This window comes from Oryzias latipes, chromosome 22, assembly GCF_053564925.1.
Source record: "Oryzias latipes strain Hd-rR chromosome 22, Olatipes_Hd-rR_3.1".
NCBI lineage: Eukaryota > Metazoa > Chordata > Actinopteri > Beloniformes > Adrianichthyidae > Oryzias > Oryzias latipes.
This window is the reverse complement of record NC_136258.1, coordinates 1,643,472-1,665,006: the sequence shown is the minus strand read 5'-3', so window position 1 is coordinate 1,665,006 and position 21,535 is coordinate 1,643,472. Positions and strand designations below refer to the sequence as shown.

Here is a 21,535-nt window from a genome sequence, read left to right as displayed (position 1 = left end):
GTCAGGTTGAAAACCCCTGCTTTAGATGTATCACTGCCAACAAAATCCCTCGGGGTGAAGAAACTTGTTCCTCATCCACAAAGATAAAAACTAAATCTTCCACAGGTCAGTTCTGTACTCTGGAAAAAATAAAACATTATCATTCAAAACAAAAAACCAAACATTATCATTCACTCCTTCTTTCTTTAAGTCTCTGCGTGGAAACTCTGCCTGCTGAGAATGTGTGTTTTGTATGAGCTTTATTCATTCATACATTCTTAATAGAGTGCATATGATCATAGGGATTAAATGACTCGATTAAGTTTGATGTCAGCCCCTTGTGGTATGATCCAAGTTCACAATTAGGAGGCGAACTAGGTGTGGGAGTTAAAGTAAAGTGTGTTTCCTTGTTTGCTTTCCTCATATAAAGAGTATTTTTTCCCAGGTGTGCACAGACTTTTCACCTGTTTTATCCCCACAATGCATAACTGCACTGATTTAAGCTTCGATTGGCATAAAAAAACACTAAGAAAGAACACAATATTTCTCTCTGTAGCTGCAAAAACAGGTTCAAGCTTCCTGGTTTTTATGAAATACCTGAAGTACGACTTCTGCTGTGCTTGTACCTCTACGCTATGGCAGTTTTATGAGGCTATTTTTCTCATGGTCTATTATAGTGCAGGTGTGGTGAGGTTGGAGGAAAAAATGGTTTTGTCCCTTGTAGATTTTTACAACATGCAAGCTTAAAGTCTTTGAAGCTGACCTTGAACCTCTGCTGCTGTCGACAGATCAAAAATGGCTTGATGAATCTCAGAAACTAACAGAATATAATTCTCAGTTGTTTTTTTTTAATCCAAAGAAAAGGCAGGGTTAGGCCCTTTTCAAGTGACGGTTTCTTAAGCCATGTGCTACCAATGCATTTGTTTTATAGCCTCGAAACTTTGTTTTTGTCTTGATTTTTTTTAAGTCGACACAATTTTTGACACTTCAATGGCAAAGTGCGTCGTGCTTTGCCCCAAAATCCACACAGACAAAAAAAGCACAGATTTCATCCGTGTCTTTACAGGAAGGTTTGTAGAAATGGAGAATTTTTTTTACAGAATTCATCTCATCTGTGTTGGGTTAAAACAACCTACAACATCAGAATAACAACATAATGAAAGAAAGACAACAGACCAAAGGTACCTTTTACGAGGAGAACGAACAGAGATAATACTCAGCAACAATCTCTCTCCGCTCTGGCGCATATTCTGCTGCCTCACAAGTGCCTCCTCCTATATTAAGTTTTTTGGGTATTTCCTAAATTACACATGTGCTGTGCTCAGAAACTCTGTTCATGATGATAATGTCAATGACAGAAATGCAAAAGAGCTCAATGCTCTCCTTGAAACCTTTGATCTAATTCAGCATGTAAGTTGCCCCACCCACAGCAGAGGCCACACTCTGGACCTGCTCATCACAAAGGGGGTTAATATTTACAATGTCAGTGTGGTTGATGTCGCCCTCTCTGATCATTTCTGTGTATTCTTTGACCTGTCTGTTTCTCCCAAACCGCCGCCTGGCCCTGCAGTTGTCCAAGGGAGACAAATAAATGAGAGCACTAGGGCACAGTTTGTAGAAATGATAAACCCTGAAAACGCCTCTGGTGCCAATGTTGATGAAATGCTGAATTCTATTACTTCTAGCATCTTGAATGTTCTGGATGCCATTGCCCCTATGAAGGTTAAATTGAGAAAACATAGACAGAAAGCTCCCTGGAGGAACGATGATCTAGTCAGGGCACAGAAACAACAGTGCTGCAGAGCTGAGCGAAAGTGGCGCAAGTCAAAACTCCAGGTTCATTATGGAATGTATAAGGGGGACGCTTACAACCAGATCTTATGCAGAACAAGGGAAAGGTACTTCTCTGAAATCATTGGAAGTTGCAGCAGCAACTCTCGTGTCCTGTTCACAACAGTAAAAAGATTAACTAACCCTCCAACCCAGCTACCAAAAGAGCTGGTTAGCACACCTAAATGTAATGAGTTTGCTGTATTTTTTAATGACAAGGTTCAGGGCATTAAAAAAGCCATCAACTCCACAACACATATAACTATCGAACGGCCACCTACTCACTCTAAGCTGACTCACTTTGTACCTGTCACTGACCAAACTGTCCAAAAGACCATCACCCGTCTGAGCTTGTCTACATGCTGCCTTAATGTGCTACCCACTAGATTTCTAAAGTCTGTCCTGAACAGTGTGTTGCCATCAATTAGCCAAATAGTTAACATGTCTCTTCAATCTGGAATATTCCCAGAGGCCTTAAAAACTGCAGTCATTAAACCTCTCCTGAAGAAAAGCGGTCTTGATCCCGCTGTACTGAATAATTACAGACCTCTCTCTAATCTGCCATTTTTAGGAAAAATCCTTGAAAAAGTTGTCTTCCAACAGCTCACTGATTTTCTCTCATTAAACAATTCATTTAAAGTTTTTCAGTCAGGTTTTAGACCCCATCATAGCACAGAAACTGCTCTTATCAAGGTAACCAAGGACATCCGCCTGAACACTGATGGCAAAGTCTCTGTCTTAATCCTGCTAGACCTGAGTGCTGCCTTTGATACTGTTGATCATGGGATCCTTTTGCACAGACTCCAAGACTGGGTTGGCATCTCTGGATCTGCCCTAAGTTGGCTCAAGTCTTATCTAGAAGACAGGAAATATTTTGTTGAAATTGGGAGTTGTGTCTCAGACTACATGGCCTTGACTTGTGGTGTGCCCCAGGGATCGATCCTGGGACCCCTTCTGTTTAACCTCTACATGCTGCCACTAGGGCAGTTAATACGCAGTAATAACATATCTTATCACAACTATGCAGATGATACTCAGATCTATGTGTCACTGACAACAGGTGAATATGGGCCGGTGGATTCACGCAGCCACTTCCTCCAACAGATCAGTGCGTGGATGCAGAACAACTTTCTCCAGCTAAACTCAAACAAGACCGAAGTTATTATTTTTGGCCCACAGAAACAAAAAGAAAGTGTCGGCAGCTACCTTCATTCTCTGTCTCTTAAACCCTCAAATCAAGTCAGAAATCTAGGGGTAATCATGGACTCTGACCTGAACTTTAACAGCCATATCAAGTCAGTAACATCAGCGGCATTTTACCATCTGAAAAACATTGCCAAAATCAAAAACATAGTGTCAAAGCCAGACCTGGAGATACTTATTCATGCATTTGTCTCCAGCAGGTTAGACTACTGTAACGGCCTGCTCACAGGCCTCTCCAAACGAGCTGTAAAACAGCTTCAGTACATCCAGAATGCTGCTGCTCGAGTCCTGACCAGAACCAGGAAGTATGATCACATTAGTCCAGTTGATTCCAGAATCAAGTTCAAGATCCTCCTGTTAACCTATAAGGCCTTACATGGAATGGCCCCGTCCTATATTAAGGACCTCATAGTCCCTTACCATCCAATCAGAACACTTCACTCACTAAATGCAGGACTGCTTGTGGTTCCTAGAATTAGTCAAAGTACGGTTGGAGGTAGAGCGTTTAGTCACCAAGCCCCTGTCTTATGGAATAAACTCCCAGCTCATGGAAGAGAGGCCGACTCAGTTTCTACATTCAAAGCTAGACTGAAAACATTCCTCTTTGGACAGGCTTATTGTCAGACTAGTTAGTATTCAGAGATTATTTAACTTAATGTTAATTTGTTTAAATTAAACTTAATAATAACTATTTCTTTTAAAAGGCTGCTAGAAGTTGAAGCTGGGGTAACTATGGTGCACTGGGGTTCTGTCCTCTTTCCTTTTTTTTACTTCTACCCTTCCTCTCCTCTATTCTTGATCATAATTTATCATTTAGTTCTCCATGCCTCTGTTTGGAACAGTGCGATTCATGTATTGTCCCTCTTTTCCTCTCCCCTCCTGGGGAGTGGGAGTGCTTCCAGACTCCAGTTGGCTCATCCGTGCTCCAGTTCCTGACCGTTTACCTCGCCTCTGCTCCTGCTCCTACACCTGGCTGTGGTTCCTGTCTCCGGCTCGACTCGCGCCTTTGACTGTCCCCACAACCACGGCTGGATGAAGCTCGTCTGCTGGACTTTTGTATATGTAGTTGTAGATTTAGATAAGTTAATTCTTCTCTAAGATTTCTGGTAAATCGCCTGTCCGTCCTGGGGGAGGATCCCTCCTTCATGTGGGCACCCCTGAGGTTTCTTCGTTTTTTCCGGAATCCGTTTTTTTTGGGAGTTTTTCCTTACCGCGAAGGGGGGTCTAAGGGCAGGGATGCCAGTATAGCATAGTCAGTTTGTTAGTTCATTTTAGTATTTTTCTATTGAACTCTTTGTATTCGTGATCCTTTTGATTTCATGTTTTACTTCGAAGCCCATCGAGACGATTGTTGTTGTGATTTTGGGCTATACAAATAAAATTGAATTGAATTGAATTGAATTGAATTAGTCCTGTGCTCAGGTCTCTGCACTGGCTCCCTGTACCTCAAAGAATAGACTTCAAAGCAGCTCTGCTTGTGTACAAGTCTCTCCATGGCCGAGCACCAAAGTACATCTCTGACATGTTAGTGCCATATGAACCATCTCGTACTCTGAGGACCTCAGGGACCGGCCTCCTGTTGATTCCCAGAGTCAGAACTAAACAAGGGGAATCAGCGTTTCAATATTCTGCAGCTAAAATCTGGAACAGCCTCCCTGAAGTCGTAAGACAGGCGTCTTCTGTGTTCATGTTCAAATCTAGACTTAAAACATTTCTGTTTAGCCGTGTATATGACTGAAAGGTCCTATCTGCACTTTTCTTTCCTTCCTTTATTTTTAAATCAATTTTCAATTTTTTTTTCTTTTCTTTTAAAGTAAATTTTATGTTGATTATTTCTATGATGTATTGTGATTTTAATGCATTTTTTTGTTTTGTGAAGCACCTTGAATTACTTTGTGTACGAATTGTGGTATACAAATAAACTTGCCTTGCCTTGCCATTGTGGGATAAATAAAGTAAAAAAAACAAAAATCAAAAAGAATTATGATCCAACAACTTTTAGTTGTTGGGTTCTAAGTCGAACCTCTAATCTCAGGGTTCCATGATGAACAAAAAAAACAAAAAACATTTCCTGTCCTCTCATGAAATATGCATTAAAAATCAATCAATTTTCTTCTTGGACAAGCTGGAATTTATTTTACAAGTTTTGTGCAAGCTTCTTTAAACATTAGAAAAAAAAAATAAAAAATTGACAGGAGTAAGACAGGATGGATCCGGGGAATGAGGACAGGAAAGTCAGGGATGGCCCAAGAGAAAAAAACCCGGAGCAAAAAGTCTCAGCTGCTCAGTCCCTAATATAAATGGCTTCCTGGTGTGAGTACTTGTGTAGCTGTAAACAAAAATACTGACTGGAAGTACTCTCTAAGTTTAAGTTGATTGTATCATGTGTTATGATTTGTTGGATCTTCTCATTTATCACTTTCAGAGATTGGTGTTAGAAATGATCTTGGCTGACCATACAAAACTGGTTCTGTCTAGTTTTGCTGCTTTATTTTGAATATTATTTAATTGTTCAGTTTGTCTTACTATCGCAGGTTTGGTTTTTTCCTTGCCCGCCCATGTGTCAAAATGTGTTTGGGGAAGACGCTGAACCACACATCGCTTCTGGTGGTTATAGGTTGGTGCTAGTGTTCGGCAGTGTGTGAATGCATGTGCATGGGTGAACGGGACTATAACTGTCAAGAGTTTTGGGCCTTAAAGCCAGGTAGAAAATTGTACACCAATTTCCATGTCCTATCTATTATATATTTAATTCAGCTGCATCATTATCGATATTTGCTGGTCCGAGCTGACCGATAGACAAGCACTTTAAAAACAATGATTGGTGTGTTGTTTTAGCACTGAAGAAAAAGTGACCTGTGGGTTCAGAAATGTCCGGCTCCACTGAATTCCAACAACATGTAATGTGATTACCTAAGTTGCATTACAGCTTGTATGCTTTAGGAGTTTTAAATTCAATTTCATTGAGATATTTACAAATCCACATCAATTTGAATGTATATCAACCATATACCAACTTCATATTTCAGTAGATGGCATTCAAAAAAAGATGTACTTTTTCTTTTTAGCTCCTGAAATGTTATAAAGTTTATTATTAATAGTTAAGATTATGTCATCCCATCGGGGACATTTACCATTTTTTTGGGATGTCCAAAATAAAGATTCATGTCTTGATTCTTGCTTGTCTTAGTCATTTTGTTCTTTGGTTTGATTCTGTCTTCTGGGTGTTCCACCCCCTTCCTGTGGGTTTCTATTGAGCCGACACAGCTGCCTGTACTTTGGTTAATTTATTTAGAATTTAAGCAGCTGTTCTCTGTGTCTGCCCACTTTGTATATTTTTATTGCAGTCTATTTTGAGAATTCTCTTGTCTTCTTTGACTGATTTACAGAGGTTTTGTCCCACACCTGTGCCCATATTTTTGCTAAAACTTGTAAAACTTTGGACTTACCTTCTAGTTTGGCTCATGATCTGCTTGCATCGAGGTTTCTGCTAATTTCCATAAAATCATGACCATGTCAAACCCAGCAGGGAGTTTGCAAAGTTTCCACTGCCTTAAGGGGACGATGACCCAGTCTCCGGGAGTGAGCCTTCAGCCTTCAGAGAAATTAACAACTGCTTAGATGGGGGATGGAGCAACTCCACAGTCAATTCTTTAGACTGGAGCACACTTCTTTTCTCTTTGTCTCTGTGCCGATTGGAGCCATTCAATGGAAATGCCAAGGATTGTTGAGCCTTGTTCTGGTTCCACTTTGACTTTAATCTAAGGCAGAGTAATGCAGTAGGGACAAATAGAGTGGGTGCAGTGAAATCACAGCTTTTCCACCCAAATTCCTAGGTATTTATTTATTGTTTTGGGGGCCGGTTTAGCTCGTGCTGGTTTGTGGCACCTTCGGTTCGTGAAACCTGGGTTTAATTCCGGGCTGCTCCCTATTCCCTTCTCTGCCGGTCCCAAGCCTGGTTGGATTGAGAGGATTGCGTCAGGAAAGGCATCCAGCGTAAAACATTGCCAAGTTAACCATGCAACTCATCCTCAAGGGAGGGTTGTTTCACTGTGGCGACCCCTGATGGGAGAAGCAGAAAGTGAAAGAATTTATTGTTTTGGATCCAAAAACACTTCACTGAGCAACCACTTCTAAACTGCAGGACATTTGCAGTGTTTCAGATTATCCAGAGCTTTGGAGACATGAAGCTTTGGTAGATGTGTTTCTTCAGAGTTTTTCCAGAAACGTTCTACTTTCTATTAACTACATGGGAGCAACTGGAGGCTCTAATTAATCTGGCAGTCTGCATCAGTGGATGGGGGAATGGAACCGAGAACAAGAAGGTACAGGTAACAAGAAGTTATCTTAAGTTACCTTTCACATGCAAATTCCCTGCTAGATCACCCCATCAGCTGTACCCTGCAACAGAATTCCATGCATTCCAAAATAAGCATGTTTTTAGACTTGTTTTGGCTTGCACTCTTGTTTCTTTTCTTTTTATGCTTGAAAAAAGTTTTTTTAATCTGATTCTCCAGAACACATGCGGTTTGCATGAGAACAGCTTTCTTGTGCAGAGCAGCAAAGAAGCAGTGAGGGCCAAGATCTTCACAAATGTGGATCTTTTGAGTGTGCACCATGCGGTACGCATTCTCTCAATGAGGTGACAGTGAACAGCCCTTCTGATGTGGACTATGCAGCATCTGCAGGCGGCCTCATCCACACAGAGTAGGCGTGACCTCGTCTGCGTGGCATCGGCAGGCGTCCTCACCCATACTGCAAAAGCATCAACCTTGTCTGTGCAGCATAGGCCGCAACCTCATTCGTGCAGCGTTAGCAAGCGATCTTGTCCGTGCAGCTTAGGCAGCTTCCTTTTCTTGTAGTATCTGCTTTCCTTGCCTTGATTTTCTTTGTCCTTTTTCCACTTATTGCTCTGAAACACTGTAGGAAGAAGAAAAAACCTCTCTGACACTTAACAGCCTTAAACCAATGACTAGGTAGAGCATTACAATCAAAATGTGGAAACTGTGTCATAAGCTATATGCTCCACAGATCCTAAAACTTGGACTTCCTTGGGCTGAGGGCTTTCACATTTCTTTGTTTACCTTCTCTGGTTTTTCTGCCTTTTAAGCAGCCTATGGATATCAGAACTTTGATAACTGTCTTCAGTTTGTGTATTTAAATCTTTGAAAATAAATAATTGCCTATAAATTTTAGCAGTCTGCAGCTGGTTAAGGGCACAGTTAAGAAAGACCGTGAAGTCAGAGATAGGGGCCAAATTAAAGCTGGGATAAAAACTGAAAAAGGTAAACCTTCAGAAATCCTGAAATAGTTGGGCAAGGCCTTTTGAAATAGGGGTCACATCTGCTTTTACCTGTATCAATTTTAAGAAAGCAAGATGCTGAAATGAGAACAATTTTTTGGTCTGTCAGCTATCATGGTCAAAAAGTGCCTCATACATTTGGCAGTTTCCTCTCCTATACGGGTCTAAGTAAAGCTTATTTGACGATAGAAAAATACAGTTTTTCAGATGTGCTTTTTCAGCAGTTTTCATCAGAAAAGGCCGTTCAAATAAATGTAAGTTTACTCTCATTTCTAGTAGATGCAAAACATTTAAGAAGAGGCTGGAGCAGATAAACTGTAGGTAGAAAAAAGAGCACTCCAGAAATACAGATAATCTATTTTAATTTTTAATTTAAAAAAAATAATATTCTTCACAACTTAATTATTAATGTCACCGTAAAGCTCTGGCTCACATGGCAAAAGGTTGGTGAAAATTGTGGCTAAGAAGCACTGAGGTTCCTAACAGTCTCCAACACCCATCCACACTTACTTTACCAAAATAACTTGGGTGTATATAACTGGTATAAGTACAGTGATCCCTCGCTATAACGCGGTTTACTTTTCACGGTTTCGCTACTTCACGGATTTGCATCATGCACTGTGTTCTGCATTCTGATTGGCTAAAAAGTCACTCCGCTTCTTCTTTACCTGTGCGTCAATAACATTGCAGTTTAATATGTACACGTACGTAAAACAGTCAAATTTACAACACGTACGTGCAAATGATCTTGCAATTTCGAGTTTCTGTAAAACCTATAGAAAAAGAGCGACACCAACTGCCTATCACTGTGTTCTTCTCCTGAACAAACACAGCTTCACGGGCTTCAAAAGAAGAAAACACTGCAGAGCGGAGTCAGGATACAGTGGCTCAGTCTGAACAGCAGTGAAATACACCTGAGTCACTTTTTGTCCAACTGTACTTTGTATTTTCAATCATTTTAAATTTTCTCCCGTTTAATCCAATTACTCGGGTCGCGGTGGGCGGGGCTAATCTCCGCGATTTGAAGCCTTCTGTTAAAATCGATGATTAAAATTATTATTTAACAGTAAAGTACAGAAGTTAGTGTCCAAAAAAATGTTTCTAAAGTGCTTTGATTTGTGAAACAAATGCTTGAGCCTGTGAAATGGATTGTTCTTTCTTTTAAATGTATAATAGAGTTTTTAATTGTATGATAATTGTAAAAGAAATACAGGTTTCTACTTCTAGGATTTTGCCTATCACGGGTTCTTTTTGGAACGTAACCCCCGCGAAAAACTAGGGTTTACTGTATACGCCATTTACCATTTACTTCACATTGATCCACCTCTCATTGATTGCAGAGTTGATATTCTTTGGATGACAACTACTAGTGTATTCAATTTCAGCAGGTTGTAGACTAATTTACTGTAATATCAGTTGTCTAACACAGGTTTTCACTTAAAGTAATTCATAACTCAAACTCAAAACAAAATGAATGAAACTTCTGATTGAAATCATGTTTCTTTCATCGGATGTAAAGATTCTGTACTTGGATTTATGTGATGTTCCCTTTCTGACATGTTCTGTATTCCTTGTCAGTCACTCCAGGTTTAGGTTGTAAATCGTCCATCGCTATCTCGATTGGTGTTGACCCCCAGTATATATGAGTGTCTGGTTTTTAGTTCTTCAGGGTAAGGTCATCTTCTTTGTCACCTTTTTGTTTCTTCATGGGTTTGTCACGTCTAAGTGTATGTATTAACAGTTTGAGTTTCTGCCACTAAGCCTGGTCTCCGCCATATTGGAGGAGACTGCTATGTTTGGTACACATAGACAGGTTTTAAAATTTAAATTAGAATTCTGCTAGATTAGCTGGTGCTAAATAAATTAAAGTGGGCTTCAGGAGATAGTGTCAAGAAGAAGCTGTGCTTTTCCTGCAGAACTGGTCCACAAAAGGAGATTAAGTTGTTTCTGTCAGGGTGGGTGTGTGGACCAAATGATTTAATTGTAATCAAACTCGAACTCGAAGTAGTAATCAAAACGATCCGGTGACAAGTACCGGACAACACACGGAATATATACACAACAGTGAATGGGAAACAGGTGCGTAACCAGGTGCGAACAATGATTGAATGTAAAGACAACAAGTGTAATAAGGAACCAGTAACCGGAAGTGTCAAAATAAAACCTGATGTGAACAGAAACAAAACAAAAGCCGCCCTGGCCCCAGTACCTAACAGTACCCCTCCCTCAAGGGGAGCCTCTGGGCGCACTACCGGGCTTGTGAGGGTGGCGCCGGTGAAACTCCCGTAGCATGTCCTTGTCCAGAATCCTGGACGATGGTTCCCAGGACCTTTCCTCAGGTCCATAACCCCTCCAGTCCACCAAGTACTGAAAGCCCTCTCCCCTGTCTTAAACACAACATGGACCTCCAATAAACACGAGGCAGGACTAGAAATAGTGGGCGCTTGGCCTCCACTCGTCAGTGTGCCCACACTTAATGACAAGCAGAGGCATTTGGATAATCCTTGCAGAAATGATCCCGCTGACCACAGTACAGGCACTCAACTGCCGTCATCCAGAGTTTGCGTTCTGAAGGGGGGATAGGCGCCCACGTCCCAAAATCATAGGTTCCTCCGAAAGGGGTGCAGGAGGTTCTGTGGAGGTAACAAAAAAAGTATGAGGAGAGCGTGAAGAGGAGTCCTCGGTACGTTCCTTGGAACGGGGACACACAGTCCGCCGTTCCCGTCTGCGATCCTGCAGGCGGTTGTTGATTCTGATAGCGAGGGCTATCAGAGGTTCCAAGGACGATGGAATGTTCAGTGGCGCGAGATGGTCCTTCATCTCCTCGCAAAGGCCCTCCAGGAAGGCGTCCGTAAGAGCAGTGGAGTTCCAATCGCTCTCAGAACCAAGAGTCCGGAATTTGATGGCGTAAACCGCCACCCTCCGAGCCCCCTGTCTCAGCCGCATAAGCGCTCGGGCCGCCTCTCTCCCTGGCTTCGTGTGTTGGAACACCTTGGTAAAAGCCTCCAAAAAGGCAGGAAGAGAAATGCAGGCGGGGGCTCCCCGTTGCCATTCCGCTGTGGCCCATGCTGCTGCTCTGTCCGTGAGGTGCGAGATCACGAAAGCCACCCTGGCCCGATCCGTCGGAAAGGCGGAGACGTGTAGCTCAAAATGCAACTCGCACTGCGTGATGAACGCTCTGCAATCCCTGGAGTCTCCGGAAAACCTCTCTGGTCTGGCCAGCTACACAGCGGGAGCCGGAGAAGTTTGGACCGACGACATTTATACTTTATATTAACTTTTGCTAAAGACCAACGTTGATGCTACAGTCGACTGGTTTGAGCCAAGTTTAAAGTCAAAAAATGTTTGAAGAAGGTGTAAAAAAGATCAGGACAAATGACACACAGACAGAAGAACACAGACAGTGTTATCCTTTTAACTACTGAAAACCTTTAACCATTTATGGAATCAATGCAATATAAGTGGATTCTGAAGCAGAGAAAAAACTTTTCAACTGATATGCAACACTACAGTAATGAATGTTAACCCATCAACATAAAACAGTCAATTCTGTTACAGGAAAAAAACAAAAACAAATTACTTTTACGTATGTAATGTGTTACATATTTAGGATTTTTAACTGAATTTTCTGGACTACTTCAAACGTGGAATCTGTATATCCTGATTCAAAATCCCAAATAAAGATTTTATTTTTTTTTAAAAGATTTTTGTTTAACTTGTCCTGTTCAACAGCTGGGCAAACAGATGAGAGCTGAAGGCCTCTTGTGTTGGACATATTTTACTTTAACAACAGGGGTTATCAATCATCCGACAAACCAGAGTATTCTGCCCTCACCGGAACTTTAGCGTGATTTCTAGCTTGGCAGACAGCTAACAGGTTCCTCAATAAACATCCAGGAGTCAGCTTGTACGTTTTGGACATTTATGAGAAGCACTGTGAAACTGAAATACAGAAATACACATTAATAAACTTCAATGTGTTACATTCTTATTTCTCTCATAACAAATATTCAACTATTTGTTACTATGCAAATACAAAACCATAATATGTGCTAAAATTACCAGTTTTCACACACATGTAAAAGACGATTAGCATGAATGTTAACATTACATTGAAAACGCCATAGACTGGCTAACGCGATTAGCATTGCTAACGTTTTTAAAACCTTTTACATGCAGACATTCTTTGAAACGGCAAAAACTGAACACTTTCATCTGAATATTACTTATCACTTAACTCACAGACATATGTACTTCAGGGTTGTGACGAGGAATATGTAATAGATGACGAAAAACACAACTGCTCTGCTTGTCCGTTGGTGCTGCGAGATTCTACGGCAAGCCGACAGGGACAATAATGCTGCGCAGCAACTACTCTGCCAGCTTTTCTAAAGGGGGCAGCACACTGAGGTATGTCTGAGTAAACCCCTTTTGTAATCGAGGCCAAACTTTATTCATTTTATTTGTTTTTGAAAATCTTTGGTGTTGGACCAGACGGAAAAGGAAAGAAGGGAAGAAGAGAGAGAGGTGTTAGAGAGAGGGGGATAGGAGGGTGATCATAGGAGGGGGGAGGGGGGTAAAACCATGAAGCAGCATAAAGCAACAAGCTACTGGATGTTTATCATTACAGTAAGGTTCAGATAGAGTACAAATCTCAAAGGGGCGGGGCCTGCCCTCACACACACTCAAATGTTATAAAAACACCAGTTAACTGCAAAAATATCCACGTCAACATGTACACAATACAGATATTGTTCACACAGCATACTTATGCCTTCAAGCCAACTAGTGTGAGATATTTCATTCAATCACGCAAACTATTAGTGCAATGGTGAGCTAACACCTGTGCTCAGTTGAGTGTTTATGTTCTTCTAAAATGGATAATGGAATGTGAAAAGAAGGACGGGGAGTGACCAGCCACCCCCACACCAAGACCCCCGCCGGAGCAGCCGCGGCAGCCAGAAGCCCCCAACGCCACGCGGCAGCAGGCAGAAAACAACCGCCCCCCGGGTGACCACGTCCGCCACCCAGGCCAGGGCCAGCAGGACCGCCACGAGGCCCCCAGAGCCAGAGAGCAGGGAGGCGAAAGAGAGTGCCGCCCCAGCCCAACCAGGAGAGTAGCCCCCCCGCCGTGCCAGGAGGGTCCAACGCGGGGCCCCACCCGAGAGGGGTGCCCACAGCCCAAGACGAGCACCCCACCACCACCCAGGGGTTCTGGGCATCCCCCACCCCAACTCCAGGTACGAGTCAGGACCCCCCAAGGGAAACCCGCTCCGCACTCCAGGCAGCCATCCACCAGGCCCACGGTTGGTCCAGAAAGGTGCAAGACAGGGGCCAGCCGCCCCCGGCCAGGAGGGGGGCACCCCAGGGAGAAGGGGGCCCACAAGGGTTGTTGTAGACTTGGCACGACCAGGCTCGGCCACAGATGGAAATTGGCGAGGCCCAGCACCCGGCGGCAAGGACCAGAACCCACCCCACATGGACACAGACACCCCCGGCTCAGGTGTGATATGATCCCCGGCTCCTGGCCTTGCCAGAAGGCTCAGGGATCCCTCTCCCCGCACGGAGAGAGCACCGCCGGGCCCAGGAAACCGGCAACCAGGGGACACGGCCGCCGTTGCCAAGGGCCCCGCACGCCCCACCAGGGATGGGGCAGGGGACAGATGTCCAAGGTCCCACCTTCCTTGCGAAATGACTGTGTGCGTGTGTGTTAGTGAGGGTGTGTGTGTACATGTGTGTGTGTTTATGTTGGAATGCACTGCGCAAAAGCCCCCAGAATCAGGAGATATATTTGTCTGGATATCCTCAGAAATACCCCATATCTGGTGATATCTACGGTGGATACTCTCCGGACATGACTGTTTCTAAGTTCATGTCCTGAGCATATCAACTCAGAGTATGGGACACTTTTATTCTGATAGAATCTGGAGATGAGATTCTCTCCAGATATGAGATGCATCACTAGTGATATCCAAGGTCAGGATATTTCCAGATTCTATTCATGTCATATCTGTTGATATCTGATGTCCGTATACTAGTCATATCTGAAGTTAGGATTTGGAACATATGGCCAGCAGACATATCTGAAGAACAAACACTAGTGATGTAAGTCAGGATATTTCAAGATACCATCATCTCAAAAATATATAAAAAATAAAAGGTAACAGAAAACCGGTATTACTCAAAAATATTTTATTACAAAATAAATAAATAGGTCAAAAACCACAAATAAACATGCATCCTTTTTTTCTCTTCTGTCAGATAGCAGCTCTTGACTGGTGGTGGGTTTCCTTCAGTAAAGCCAGCTGAGTGTCTCGTGCGTAATTTTGGCTCAATTCCACTCCTCCAGTTTTCATGCCAGGCTTTATGGCATTTCTGCATCACCCTGGTTAGCCTAGTGGAGCGCCACTTTGGCGAGGATTGATAATAAGATGGTTTGTCTTCGTCACTTTCCTCGTCGCTGACATAGTTTGCATTGGCTCTTTTTATTTATGACAGATCCTCTTGATTGAGAATCTTCTCAGCAATTTTGACCCTCTTTTTGAAGAGCTGTGGACCAACAGGAAAGGAAAATGTTATTTTAAGTAGAGGAAACAACATACACACACATACACAGTTCAACTGGACCATGCATGACCTGAGTAAATGAAACAAGGTCACAAATAGGACAACTCACCTGATCGTGCTGACTGGTCCTCCTTTTGACCTCCTCCTTGCTTCTATCTCCATTCTCTCTCTTTGCACTTGAGACTGTCAATAGCTCTATTGCAAGCTCCTAGTCGATGGAAATATGAAATGTAAAGAAGATGAGGCAAACATATTGCAAACATGTTTCCAAAGTGGAATATTCAAAATGTGCCATGCAGACTGTCACAGTGGCTTATCATAATTATCCATTGTCAATGCTATATCGCTATTGTAACTTAGTGTTTGGTCTTAAGACATGGAAACACTAAATGAGCTGTCTATCACACTAATACAATTGCAATCCTATTCAAAAAATCTCTGAAAAGAAAGTAACACTGATTATTGACATTGAGTCTCTCACATTATCTCTAACTTATGGCGAGTTGTGTAAATCCAACTTCATGTTGGTGCTTACTTCTAACTTGGTGGAAACTCCAATTTGGTTCCACATCTTTCACTGCTGCCGTCATCTCCTCATTGTGCGGTGTTCTGAAGCTAAAAAAAAGACAATATTTTATAACTGACTGGAGTTCTTGTCAAGTTTCCTAAAACGATAGTGAGAAGGAAACATACTTGTCATCTGCCCGGACCTTCCACTGGAGCTGCTCTCCGAGGTTCTTGTGTTTGTGATGGACAAGAATCTGAAAGAAAGAAGAAGTCTGTTAGGTTACAGTAACATTGCTGTTCTGGCCAATGTTCTAGAATACAGGCACCTGCCCAACACAAAAACCCCCAGCGGCCAAGTGGCAAATTCAAGAACGCATGTAGCTTATAACCCCAAAGGAAGATCCGCCAACGTTTTCCGACCACGGTCAGAAAGAGAAAAGTCACCGCAGGAAAGGTTCAACATAGGCTAAACATTAAAACCTTTTTTAAAGTGCAAAAAAAAAGTGAACACGTGTTTGTCTGTTTGGCTGCTTTAGTGAATCGTGCTGCTGCTTTTATTCGTCCGTCTTCATGTTACATGACCGGAACACCAACATGATAACCGTGTCAGCTATCAGTGAGGATCTTAACGGGGTGACGATGTTTCCTGCCGCGCTGAATTCACGCTCCCATGAAGCATGAAGAGCTCGTAGCGCATATAGACGTATATTTTTCTGCCACTTTTGACAGAAGTGCAGAGACATCGGGGCGCCTGCATTCCACCCTCGCCCCGCAGGCTCCTCGCCTCTCCTTTCCCTCCTCCGGCGCCCCTAGCGAGAGGGGAGCCGACGTTGGACCCTGTGCGGTTCGGGCGCAGCTGCCGGTGGACCCCCGTGTCTCCGTGCTGCCCACACTACACAGGCCCCACGGCGGTGGGGGGCGACGTCTGCCGCTCCAGCGGGGGAATCGGGAGGGAGTGACGCTGCGGCCGCCCAACACGTAGAACCTAAAAGAAACCTAACTGACATAGTGCCCAGGGTCTCCAACATTTGTCCATAACCGCACGAGAATACACAATAATTAGCAAAGATGAATATGTTTATAGTTCAAATCACACACCATATGAGTCCTCTGTAACTTCAAATGAATAAATAAAGTGTGGGTCCGCGGTGATGACGTCCCGCGGGCGATGAGGTTTTACGGTCTGACACCGAATCCCAGGAGAAGCTACTAGGCTGCGCGGATGATCCATGATCCATACGGATCACAGGCCCCGGTTCTGCACAGACGTGTGCCGCGGATTCCACCCCCCAATCCCCCATCCCCTCCACGCACTTAATTTAATCTGTACGGTCACGTCCTGCTGTTTACCGCGTTAATGTCGCTGCTCGACGTTTGTCCGTTAGGTGATGACATGATGTTTCTGCGTTACTTGAAGTTTTATACAAAAGCGAAGTTTTTCAGCACAAAATATTTTTACACACGGAAGATACATACGGAAACTTCGAGGTGGGGGGGGGGGTCGTATCCGGTGTTCTTGTAGCTTCTTCTTGGTTTTTTCCACGTCGTCCAGCCTCTGTGATTCTGTTTCAATCGCTTCAGATGAAGACTCTTTTCCTGAAAAAAGGGAAGGATGTGGTTTATTTTTGCTATTTAAAATAGCCCCGGAATTGGTTAAATATAACCCCGTAGCCTCCAAGCCCCGAATATAACATGCCCATTAGATCAAAAGTTTTACCTGAACTTATCGGCTCGGCCGGGTCACTGCCGCCAACTCCCGGATCCTCTGAGGTCTTTTCGTTGTGAGGACGCGGTCAGCCTCGCTTACTAGAGGGTGTCCATGTCTCCTACGGTCAACTTTTGTTCTTTTTTTCCGTCTTCATCTTCGGACCTAACGCTCCGTGCCGCCATTGTTTTCAAACAGATTGCGTCATGGCGGCGCGGAGCGCTGCAACTCGACAGCTGATTGGTCGCGTTGCAGAACGTGACCAATCAAATTTCACTTTACTGGAGCTCGGGTAAGACGTCATGGCCGTTCGTTCTCCTCGTGTTGTTTTGCGGCTTCGAAACTACTGAAGACGTTTTGTTCCCGGCAGCATTTGGAGAAAGGGCTGGAGTGTTACCCAAAAATCTATGATAAATAAAATAAAAAATGAAAGAAGTTTCTTTTAAAATCATTCACAAAATTTACCCCACTAATCAATTCATGCTAAGATACATTAAAAAATTGATCCTAACTGTCCCTTTTGCAAAGAACATCCAAAAGCAATTAACCATCTTTTTTGGAATTGTACTAAAATTAGAATTTTTTTGGAAGAAGTGTTTACAATTTATCAGAAATCATATTCACCCCAACTTCACTCTGAAATTTGAATATATAATTTTTGGGTTTTATAATAAAACTTGGACTCAAATAAAAACTGATAATTAATTTTATTATTATATTTGGCAAATTGTATATTCATAAATGCTAATTTTATTCATCTTCTATCCCCCCCCCCCCGTGTTAATCAAACAAATTGAAACGTATCTCAGTTAAATCTCTAAAAGCCTTAAGAAAGCTGTATGGTTGTATGAAAGTTGTGGAAACCTGAATGTTTTTGTGTAAAATGCATGTAATATGTTTGCTCTCCTGGCTGTACCTACATTTTGAACAATAAAGTTAAAAAAAATAAACTTTCTTCACCCACTCCCTGAAAACACTAAACAGAGCAGCAGTTATCATTGATTTCTTACCAAAAACGATCCTAAAGTTTTTAAAAAGTTTCTTATGGTTTTTTTTATTGGTATAATATGAGATACTGTTTTACAAAACATCACAAAAGACTTTCCTGCCACTTGATACATGCTCAGGAAGAAATTGGCTGTTGAAAATGCAAAATTTGTTGTATGCCCGAAGTGGCATTGTATTTATTACCTTTGATGAAGCAATGAGGATATTACTGTATATCTTAATCAAACTTGGGTTGACTTGTCAATACTTTTCACACCTGTTTTTAAACATTTGTGGGAAAATATAAGTGCACAGCAAACTCAGCTTAACAGATCAGATGTGTAATTCAAATTTGTCATAAACAATATATGTCTGGAAAAAATATATGTGCTATTGAATTATCTTGTACACATAAATTGCTAGGCGAGGCACTTATCAAACAAGTGATACATATAATATCCAGAGACAATACATGTCCTAATGCAGTATCGCCTTTGCACATATCATAAAATACGGTGTAGGTGCCATAACCTTTCGGCCTGGAACTTCCGTTCGGGGTCCTTTCGACTGAGTATAACGTTACACTACGGTAACCCCACTTGGACAAACTACGTAGCGTTGACATCTGCTTGGGCTCTACGTATTTTCATTTCACGTTCCCTTTTGTAACATAAAGGAGTTTTCCCTCATAAATTGTGTCTGACAATATTCTTTGTCATTTTTATAAAGACATGTTGTCACAATCCGCTCGTTACTCCAGTTTAAGTTCAGCCGTGGCTGAAATTTTTGTCAGCACGGCTAAATGTTGCCCTTCCGGGTCCGTTCTGTCAATAATAAAGCAATGGGTGCACGGATTAAAAAAACTATAAGAGAACATGAATTCAATAATAATAATAACAATAATAAAGGCACCTTTCGAATACTATCTCGCAGCTCTGTTCGTTTACAACAGATGTCATAATATTTTCTTCTATGGTAGTATCGTAAATTGGTGAATGTGGAAAAGAGTAAGGTGATGAGGTGTACGAGGTTAAAGGGTGAACGTAGATTGAATGTGGCATTAAATGGGGAGTTGTTGGAAGAGGTAGAGTGTTTTCAGTATTTGGGGTCGTGTGTCTGTGTGGATGGTGGAATAGGGGGAGAGGTAGAGTTTAGAATGAACGAAGTACGAAAGATATGGGGGGGGGGAGGAAGAGATTGATTGAATGTAGATCACTGGAAAAGCATGCGAAACGGAGATTCTATGAGGGTGTGGTGGTGCCTGCAGCGTTATATGGGGCTGAAACAGAGTCTGAAAGTGGCGGAAAAGAGGAAGCTGAATGTAGTTGAGATGAGATGTTTGAGGAGTATGTGTGGTGTGACGCGTATGGATCGTATGAGAAATGAAGTTATCCAAGAGAGAACTGGTGTGATGCGAGAGTTGGCTTATAGAGCAGAGCAAAAGGCACTGGGATGGTTTGGACATGTTGAAAGAATGGAAAGGGAGCGTTTGGTGAAAAGGGTATATGAATCTGATGTGAGTGGAGTGAGAATGAGAGGAAGACCGCGAATGGGATGGACAGAGGGTGTAAGGAGAGGGTTGAATGCAAGAGGGATGACTGTGGTGCAGGGAAGAGAGGCTGCTCAGGACAGGGATGGGTGGAGAGAGTTTGTGTATGAATGAATGGATGGGTGTGGTAGAGGTCTGGTCTTGGGATGAAGCGGCAAGGGGAAACCAGCCTTGGCTGAGGCCCTGCTGTGGAGGTGCCCACACTGGAGTGTGCAGCTGACCCTGGTGCAGTGTGGTGTGGCTTAGACCAGGCCTTAGACCAGTCTCACACACACACACACCAACGCACACACACACACGCACACACTGAAGGAGGAAGGTTTGGGGAAGAGAAGGAGGGAGTTAAAATTGTGTGCCCTGTCTAGGCTACCCCACCTTGGTGGGACACAGCCTTGGTAAATAGATAGATAGTATCGTAAATTGTCCAGACCAATCACTGTCTGACACGTCATCAGACCACCACACAGCCAATCACATAATGTGACGTCAGCACAAGTCGAAGGACCCCGAACGGAAGTCCCAGGCCGAACGGTTATGGTACCTACAGAGGCAATGGTAACTACGGAGGATATGCACCAGAAATGCCTCAACACTTAGATAAGTATACACTACAGATACTACAGGATATTTACCTTCTTCCGCATCTTTACTCCAGATATTTCCAGATTTTGCCTCAGGTCATATTCGGAACTTGGATATGACCAAAATAAGACACAACCAGTATCTTCTGCCCGGATATCTTCAGATATGCTGCCTGTCTGGATATGCACCAGAAATGCCTCAACACTTAGATAAGTATACACTACAGATACTACAGGATATTTACCTTCTTCAATATCTTTACTCGAGATATTCCCAGATTTCACTTCAGGTCATATTCGGAACTTGGATATGACCAAAATAAGACACAACCAGTATCTTTTGCCCGGATATCTTCAGATATGCTGCATGTCTGGATATGCATTAGAAATGGTCCAGATTCTTTAGATATTTAATAAAGTATACACAACAGATATTAAGGATTCTGGCTCTTTTCGCGCAGTGATGTTTATTTTGAGGGGGTAAGGGTGTGTGTACAAAGGGGGTGCAGTTAAAATTGGTAGGTAGGGCACTGAGGGGACATCTCCTGATTACTCACAGTGATGTCCCATCACCCTCCCCACCAAGGGGCCCTAAATGTCTAAGGTGCAGTTAAAAGTGGCGGGTAGGGTGCTAGGAGGACATCTGCTGCATGCTGGCAGTGATGTCAAAGCACCCCCCCTACCAAGGGCTCTACATGTCTATGGTCCAAATAAAACGAAGAGAGGGGGGGCCCATTCCGTACGGCAACCATGGGAGGGGGACCATTACCAAGTAGCCCCCCCCCACAAGGCGCAATGCAGGCTAAACCCCCCACCCCCTCACCCTAATATGAGGTTATATGAGGAAGGGGGTAAGTTGGGGACAGCTGGTAGACTGTCCTCCGGTGGTCAAACAGCCAGTCCCCCCCCCCCAGCAACGCGCCCAGGCCCCCCATCCCCGGGGCCCCATCCCCGGAGGCGCCAACGCCCAGGCCCAGCACCACGACGGGACTGAGGCTGCCAACCGGCCAGGGCAACTGCCGATTGCCTCAGCGGAGACCCCGACCCGTCGAACCCCCAAGGTCCCGTACCAATAGTGGGATCCCCCCCCCCCAGAAAGCCCCCCCCCCCCCCCCCCCCCACAGGACGGGGCCGACAAGCCCCCCCCCACACCCTGCAGCCCCAGTGGATGACACCCAGAGCGACCGGGGGCCCCAAGAGGGTTGCCCCGCCCTGTCCCAGAGCCAGGGAAGGGTTGATCCCAGCCCCAGGTGTGAACGGGCAGCCCGCCCAGTCCCGCTGGACCCCCCCCCCAAGCAGGCCCCCCCGCCAATCCCCCCCAGCGC

General features: G+C 43.6%; 1 long non-coding RNA gene across 3 annotated transcripts; it reads right to left on the bottom strand.

Moving 5' to 3' along the window:
• Positions 1-4,809: 4,809 nt before the first annotated feature.
• LOC105357011 (uncharacterized) lies at positions 4,810-20,936 on the bottom strand. Of its 3 annotated transcripts, none has more exons than XR_013653056.1 (8): positions 17,106-20,936; positions 16,865-16,984; positions 15,575-15,642; positions 15,417-15,496; positions 14,991-15,089; positions 12,557-14,863; positions 12,150-12,256; positions 4,810-7,932 (listed from the first exon to the last, which is right to left on the bottom strand). It is a non-coding gene; the product is annotated as an uncharacterized LOC105357011 (long non-coding RNA). The 3 variants fall into 3 exon arrangements; XR_013653057.1 differs by lacking the exon at positions 4,810-7,932 and adding an exon at positions 9,449-10,947; XR_002872685.2 differs by lacking the exon at positions 4,810-7,932 and having other exon boundaries at positions 9,449-12,256; positions 17,106-20,935.
• Between the last annotated feature and the right edge of the window lie 599 nt (positions 20,937-21,535).